Here is a 6491-nt window from a genome sequence, read left to right as displayed (position 1 = left end):
GCGCATATTATGTTTATGTTTGTATAAAGTTTGAAGTCCGTGCTGTCCAATCCAGCTCACTGTTTTTTACAGAAGCCCTGTGAAAGCATCACAGCTTTGCCGATCTCAGAGTGTTAAAAGAAAAAAAATTCCTGTATCCGCATCGTGATCCGGAACATCACCAAAATTTAAAGGTGTGTTCCTTGGGTCAGTACCCACAAGTGGTAAAAATGTCATGACAATCTGTCCACAAGTTTTTGAGTAAAGTTGTCCACAGACAGAATGACAGACAGACAGACAGACAGACAGACAGACAGACAGACAGACACGACCGAAAACATTACCTCGTCCTTGGCGGAGGTAATGAAAGTTAAGGTGATTGGCTACACAGCTGTGGCATCAGAATGAAGCTCGAAGCTGATTGGTCAATTCTACAGTCAATCTAGCCCAGGGTGACGAAACCGGAAGTTGGATTACTTCTCACAGATTATTGGCTCTGTAGAGCCAATAGATGAACCCAGTTCGTCAAATGAGGCGTCAATCAAACGGGAAAGGTTTAGACGTCCATTTTAAAGCATTGATGGAGTTATGTTGCTGAGAAACGGATCATGATGGTTTAAAGTAAAACAAAACTTAAACAGGTTGTGACATTTGCCAAATCTAACCCTACTTGTGCTAAAAATGCTTCTTCTCTGCTTTAAAGATAAAAACTAATTGTTTGGAGAACAAAACTGGTTAAAAACAGAAACCAAACTGCCTCTGATCATTCGGCGGCTGTTATTAGGAGTGTTGGGTTAGGATTTCATTCTTATGTTAGGACAATAAAACTCATTAAACTTGTGCCTGAGAGTCTCAGTCTCGCTCTGTGCACCTGACAGGTTGCTGAGAAGCTCCGCCCTCTCCTGGGTGAGCTGTCTAAACATTTGCCTGAGCTGCTTCACCTCCTGAAGATGAGAAGAGAGTGAAGCGTTTCATAAAATAATCTGAGAGAGCTGACTTCAGTTTGAATTTGACATTTTTCTCTGTAAAAACAAAAACACATTTACGTTCTCCAGGCTGGTTTTCTGCTTGATCAGCGCGGCGGTCTTCTTCGGCAGGTCTCGTTCGCTCGCTTCCAAATCATCGCGCGTGTTTCTCAGAGAGCCTGGCTCTTTAACCTCTTGGGATTTCATGTTCTGCAGGAGCTCGATCCAGTTCATCTGTGTCCTGGACGTCTCGTTCTCCAGTTCTGAAAGCTCCATCACTTCACGCCGCAAGGTTTCATCCAACCTGTCGTTGAAGAGCGAGAGATATTTTACTGTTTGTCGATTGACGATTCGAAGCAACCAAACGTTTTTACTTTTTCATGTCTGACTCCATCTTCACCTTCAGGCTGTGGAGTTCAGCTTCCTGCTCCTGTGGCAGGTTGACCAGTTGCTTCTTCATAGCCTCCATGTCTGAAACCTGCTGCTTCAGGATCATCGTCTGCTGCTCTTTTTCAACCAAAGCTGCAGCTGAGGGGAGGAGAGACAAGGGTAAACAATAACAAACATCTCATTTAAACAAAATGATCAAATGAGTACCGGAATACCAGGAAAGATATGTCTAAAAGAAGACATAAATTAGGTTTTATAATTCAATTTTGATTGTGATTTTTTTTTTGGGAAGATGAAGTTGGGTCATGGACATAAAAGTTCCAAGAGAGAAACCTCAAAAAAAAAAAAACTCCAAGGCATTTGTGTCAAACTGGAGGCCCACGGGCCAATTGTGGCTCACCACAGCATTTTATGTGGCCCGCGAGAGCTTCAAGAATGTATTAATGTCTTAAAATAAGCTGCTTTAAAGCCATAATCTGCACCTCCCATAATGCATGTTGATTATTTTACCTGCAAAATGACACTATCCCACCACTAGGTGGAGCTGCACAGGGTTCAAGACACTTAAATATAAAGATCGGTAGACTGAGCCCCGTCCATATCGTCCTCTGGTGGCGTCTGTGTGACAGCATGGAGGAGCAGAAACGGCTCACAAACAGCAGCTGAACCGAATCTGTTTCACAGATTATCTGTCATGTTTTTACAATAAATTAATAATTATGTTAATTTATTTCATTCAACAATCATGTAAAACAGCAGATTTATACCAGAAAAATATATAATTTATAAATAACAATGATCTAAACCAGACCTGAAGTCAGCCTGTAACTTAGACTTTAGCTAGTTGAAAAATGATGACTTCAGCTAGTGTGATGCTCCTGCTCCTGCTATGTGTTGTCATTCGCAGGTGCGTCCTGTTACCTGATTACCTTCCAGGTCTGTTGGAGGTGGAGTCAGAGCGGTCTTAAGCAGCCAGCAGTGCATAAGCACACAGAGGCACACAGACACACAAGTTGAAGTTGAAGTTGAAGTTGAAGTTGAAGTTGAAGTTGAAGTTGAAGTTGAAGTTGGCACAAGTGACAGAGGAGCTGCTGAGGAGGAACAGCTGAGCAGCAGAGTCAGCAGCTGAAGCGCAGCAGCTCGGTAGGCAGCGAGATGGCGCAGCTGAAGGAGCAGTGAGGAACCAAGTCGTCATTGCTGGTGTGAGGAAAGGCATCAGGTACGCTGGGATCCGAAGACATAAAAGAGCGGGACTCCAATGGAGGTGTGGAGCATTCTGGCGATCTTCATAAGGACCAAAGGGGCGTACGAGGACGGCTTGGTGGCGCAAAAAGGCTGGAACTGACTGAATGTTGACGCACGGACCAGGACGAGAACGAGAGCTTTCTTCTGGAAGGAGACGACTCCGAGAGAGGCTGTTAAATGGTGGACAAGAAGGTCTACCGGGAGCAGGACAGTGACCAGTCAAGAGACCTTGGTGTGGAGGCAGATCTGGTACTGGACCACACACCTGAAGTGGTCCAGGTGGTGAGACAGACGCTCTGTGCATCCAGTGTATGGAGCAAGAGGGCGACACCAAATCAGTTTTTTACTCCTAGACACTTTAATAAATGGCCTTCTAAAGTTTTAAAACTGGCATCCTGTGTCGTGTTTCCAATTATGTTGCAACTCTTACAGCCGGGTCGTAACAGCTAGTAATAAAGTATATTTATTATTTCTTCTCACTGTCATAAAAAATAATAATATTTATATTTACCAGTCAACAGTTAGAAAATGTTCTCTGGTTATAGGATGAAACTTGTCTCTATTAGCTAACATCTTCTTAACAGGTCAGGTTCCTCTAACAGAAACCTAAAAATACTCACATTTATAATATTATTTTACACTCTGTAGGTGTAAAAATTAATCAGACATTTATAATATTATTTTAAACTCTGTAGGTCTAAATATTAATCAGACATTTATAATATTATTTTAAACTCTGTAGGTCTAAATATTAATCAGACATTTATAATATTATTTTAAACTCTGTAGGTCTAAATATTAATCAGACATTTATAATATTATTTTAAACTCTGTAGGTCTAAATATTAATCAGACATTTATAATATTATTTTAAACTCTGTAGGTCTAAATATTAATCAGAGGACAAAGTAATATTTAATAGTTTGTGTTAAATTGTAACATGATTCAACAGAGCTAAACTCTGTATTTATGCTCCACAAGCTAATATCTGCTAACCAGTTCAATAAATAACAGTGATTACATGGACTTTATAAGATTATTTTAATTTTAAACTGTTACATTATGTTCTGCTCAGATCACATTGAGCTAAATAAGATCAAATCTGCTGACTTGTGTTGTAAAATGAGACGTTTTCCTGTTTATCTTCTGTTAATAAATCCATAACACAAACAGCTTTTCTGACATTATTTTAAACATTAGATAAATTATATAAACTGTAAAATATTAATAATTGGATTAATACTATTATTAATAGTTTTAATGATTTATACATCGTCAGTCCTTTTTTTCTGCTCTGTTGTCAACATGTACAGTGATGGGAAATCCAGAGTTTTGCCTTTTTAGCCGTTAGCTGCTCCAGCCGATCACACGGTCACGTGGTTTTTGTACACTCCAGCTGTTCTATAGAACCTCCTTGAATCAAACCAACATGTAAAGAACAATACATGAGTATTACTCACCCAGTTCTGAGTGTTTTTTATGATGTTTTTCTATCAGTTCCAGCAGCTCTTGTTTACGCTGCTGCAGCTGCAGAGTTTCTCTCCTTTGTTTCCGCTCCTCCAGTTGTTCACACAAATCCTCCACCCTTTTCTCCTGAGGGCCTTTATCTGTTCTTTCAGCCGTTCGATCTTTTCTTTCTTTGTCTTCTCCAGAATGAGAGACGAGGTCCTCGGTCTGCTTTTTCAGACCCTTGATTGCGAGCTCACAACTGAGGGATAAACAAAATAAACAGATATTACAAGCTTGGAATCAGACTTAAAAACACACTTACTGAAATAAAACAACCGCACGACGTTTATTCTGTGACACCAGGATGTCAGTGGGTAAATAAAGAACATAAAAATGTATATTTTTAGCAACATAAACAAATTTTTGCCAACAAAATATTGTAAACAGTTATTGTATCATCATCAGTCAAGCTAGCATCATAGCTAGTTTTAGCTAAGTAAGGCTAATTTCATTAGCATATCAAAAATGTCTTTAAAAGTAATGACACTCATGTGCGTTTATACATTTCTACATAAATGCATGAACTAGTAACCACTTTAGCTATTTATTTTTTGTTTGCGTGAGTTGCTAATTTGAATAAAAAACACGTTCTTACATCTCCAGCTCATCCTAATTTGTGTCCAGAACAAGGACTTCTCTTTGTCCGGGAAATCGGTTTTTCCCGCCATAGTTACGTGTTTGTCTTCTCCTTTCCTACTTTCAAATTTTCTATTTGTTATCTATATATTAAAAAAGGCAAACTTTTTTTCTCCATATATTTAGACCTAAAAGTTTTGATCTGAAGAAATAAACTTTAGCTCGGTGGTTGTTGTAGCGAAATGATGCGTTCACGGACGGCTCCGGAAAATCTACAACGGCTACTCCGAGAAAACGAATTTCACTTTTTTGTTTTATTATTTTACGTATACTTTTGCCAAAACATACATGCATAGATTAATGAAATGAAATTTTTTAAAGTCTGCTTTTTTGTTGTATTGCAGTTTTTGATTTTATCCTTGTAAACAAATCAGCAGTACTGTGAATGCTGCCTTCAAGTTTGTTGTTCATTCTTGGGGAACATTTTTGCGTTCAGCTTTCTCTTTTTTATTAGTTTATGAATTAGTTTTATATTTTTCATTATTTAGTTTAGGAAATAACATAATTTTGTAGAGAAAAGGTCCAAAACTGTTAATGTATAGATATGCAGTGTTTATTTTGTCTGCAATTCCCCTTTGTTACCAGAAGATGGCAGTAAAGATTGTATATTTTTGTTTTGTTTAATTTTACACCAGGTCATGTGAAGCCAAGTGACTGTAAACTTTGTATACTCAGAGATTAAAATACCTGAGCAAAGTCTTTGTTATTTTTTATGTAAAAACTTCTGCCTACTTCATAATAATGGTCACTTTTTGGTTAATTATCCTTAAAAAAATTAGTGCACACAAGTTTTATGTTTTATATGCAATTTTATATGCATTATAGATTTGTTAGCAAAATATCACATGAACCATGGGACTTGAAACTCCTACAAAGTAATATTTAGATGTGTAGTGCTGTGATTAATTTTTGCAGTTAGCTTGATTCAAGATGGCCTCCACAGCTAAATGAAGCTAGCAAACAGTCAGTTTTAGAGATATTGAGCCACAGTTTGGTGTGGTAGTAGCTGAGGGTCGTTACTAAGATGTACAAGGTCATTGTTTGAAACTTTTGTGTGGACGGCAGTTTGCAGCACTATCTGACGTAAACTCAAACACAGAAAAAACACAAGATGTTGAAAACCCAGGTTGTCAGCGGCAGCTCTGTATTTTTTATTTATTTATTTTATTTTTATTTATTTAAGTTGCATTTTGATCTCCTGTCTTTCACAGAGCAGACCCCCTTTTGTTGTGGCGAGGCCCGCCACGGGTCAGCCGGGTTCACACCACCGCCAGAGAATGTGGGTTAAGGCCGTCAAACCCACTAATAACCCCCCTCCAGGGCCAGTTTTCATAGCTCCCCGCCCAGCCGGCCGAAGGGGCCGGCCCCCTTCCATCTACGCGTCTGGTTTGTATTAAACGGACACATGTGGACTTTGTTTTGGGAAGTGCGGCTGACGCGAACCCAATCAACCGTGAGGGAAAAATGGAACTCTGAGGCAGCACTCTGAACGTCTGAGCGGACGCTCGAAGGCTTTCATTAAAGATGACGAGTGTTCGTGATGTGAAGGAGTTTTTATACGAGGCAGCTGTCAGTTAGGATTTCCAACACCGTGTTTCTTCAGTGTTTTTCCCTCAAACGTGTGTGTTACATGAGACTCACGGCTGTGTGTTGCAGTAAAGCACAACCCACCTTTTTTTTTTTTCAGTTAAGATGTCATTTATCCTGCAGGCTCACACAAAGCCTCAGTGTTCACAGGCAGGGGGTTGATGGATGTATTAGTTGTTA

At 39.2% G+C, this 6491-nt stretch overlaps 1 protein-coding gene across 1 annotated transcript in view; it reads right to left on the bottom strand.

The window, feature by feature from the left end:
• The window catches only part of LOC106521873 (glutathione S-transferase theta-1), a gene marked incomplete in the record, with an annotated part of 7795 nt that extends 6624 nt beyond the window's left edge, over window positions 1-1171 (bottom strand). Inside the window, 1 exon segment of the mRNA XM_014014620.1 lies at window positions 1026-1171.
• Window positions 1172-6491: the final 5320 nt, after the last annotated feature.

Source organism: Austrofundulus limnaeus, unplaced genomic scaffold (assembly GCF_001266775.1).
Source record: "Austrofundulus limnaeus strain Quisiro unplaced genomic scaffold, Austrofundulus_limnaeus-1.0 Scaffold117, whole genome shotgun sequence".
NCBI lineage: Eukaryota > Metazoa > Chordata > Actinopteri > Cyprinodontiformes > Rivulidae > Austrofundulus > Austrofundulus limnaeus.
Note: the sequence above shows the minus strand (reverse complement) of the source record. Positions and strands in the feature narration are given on the sequence as shown.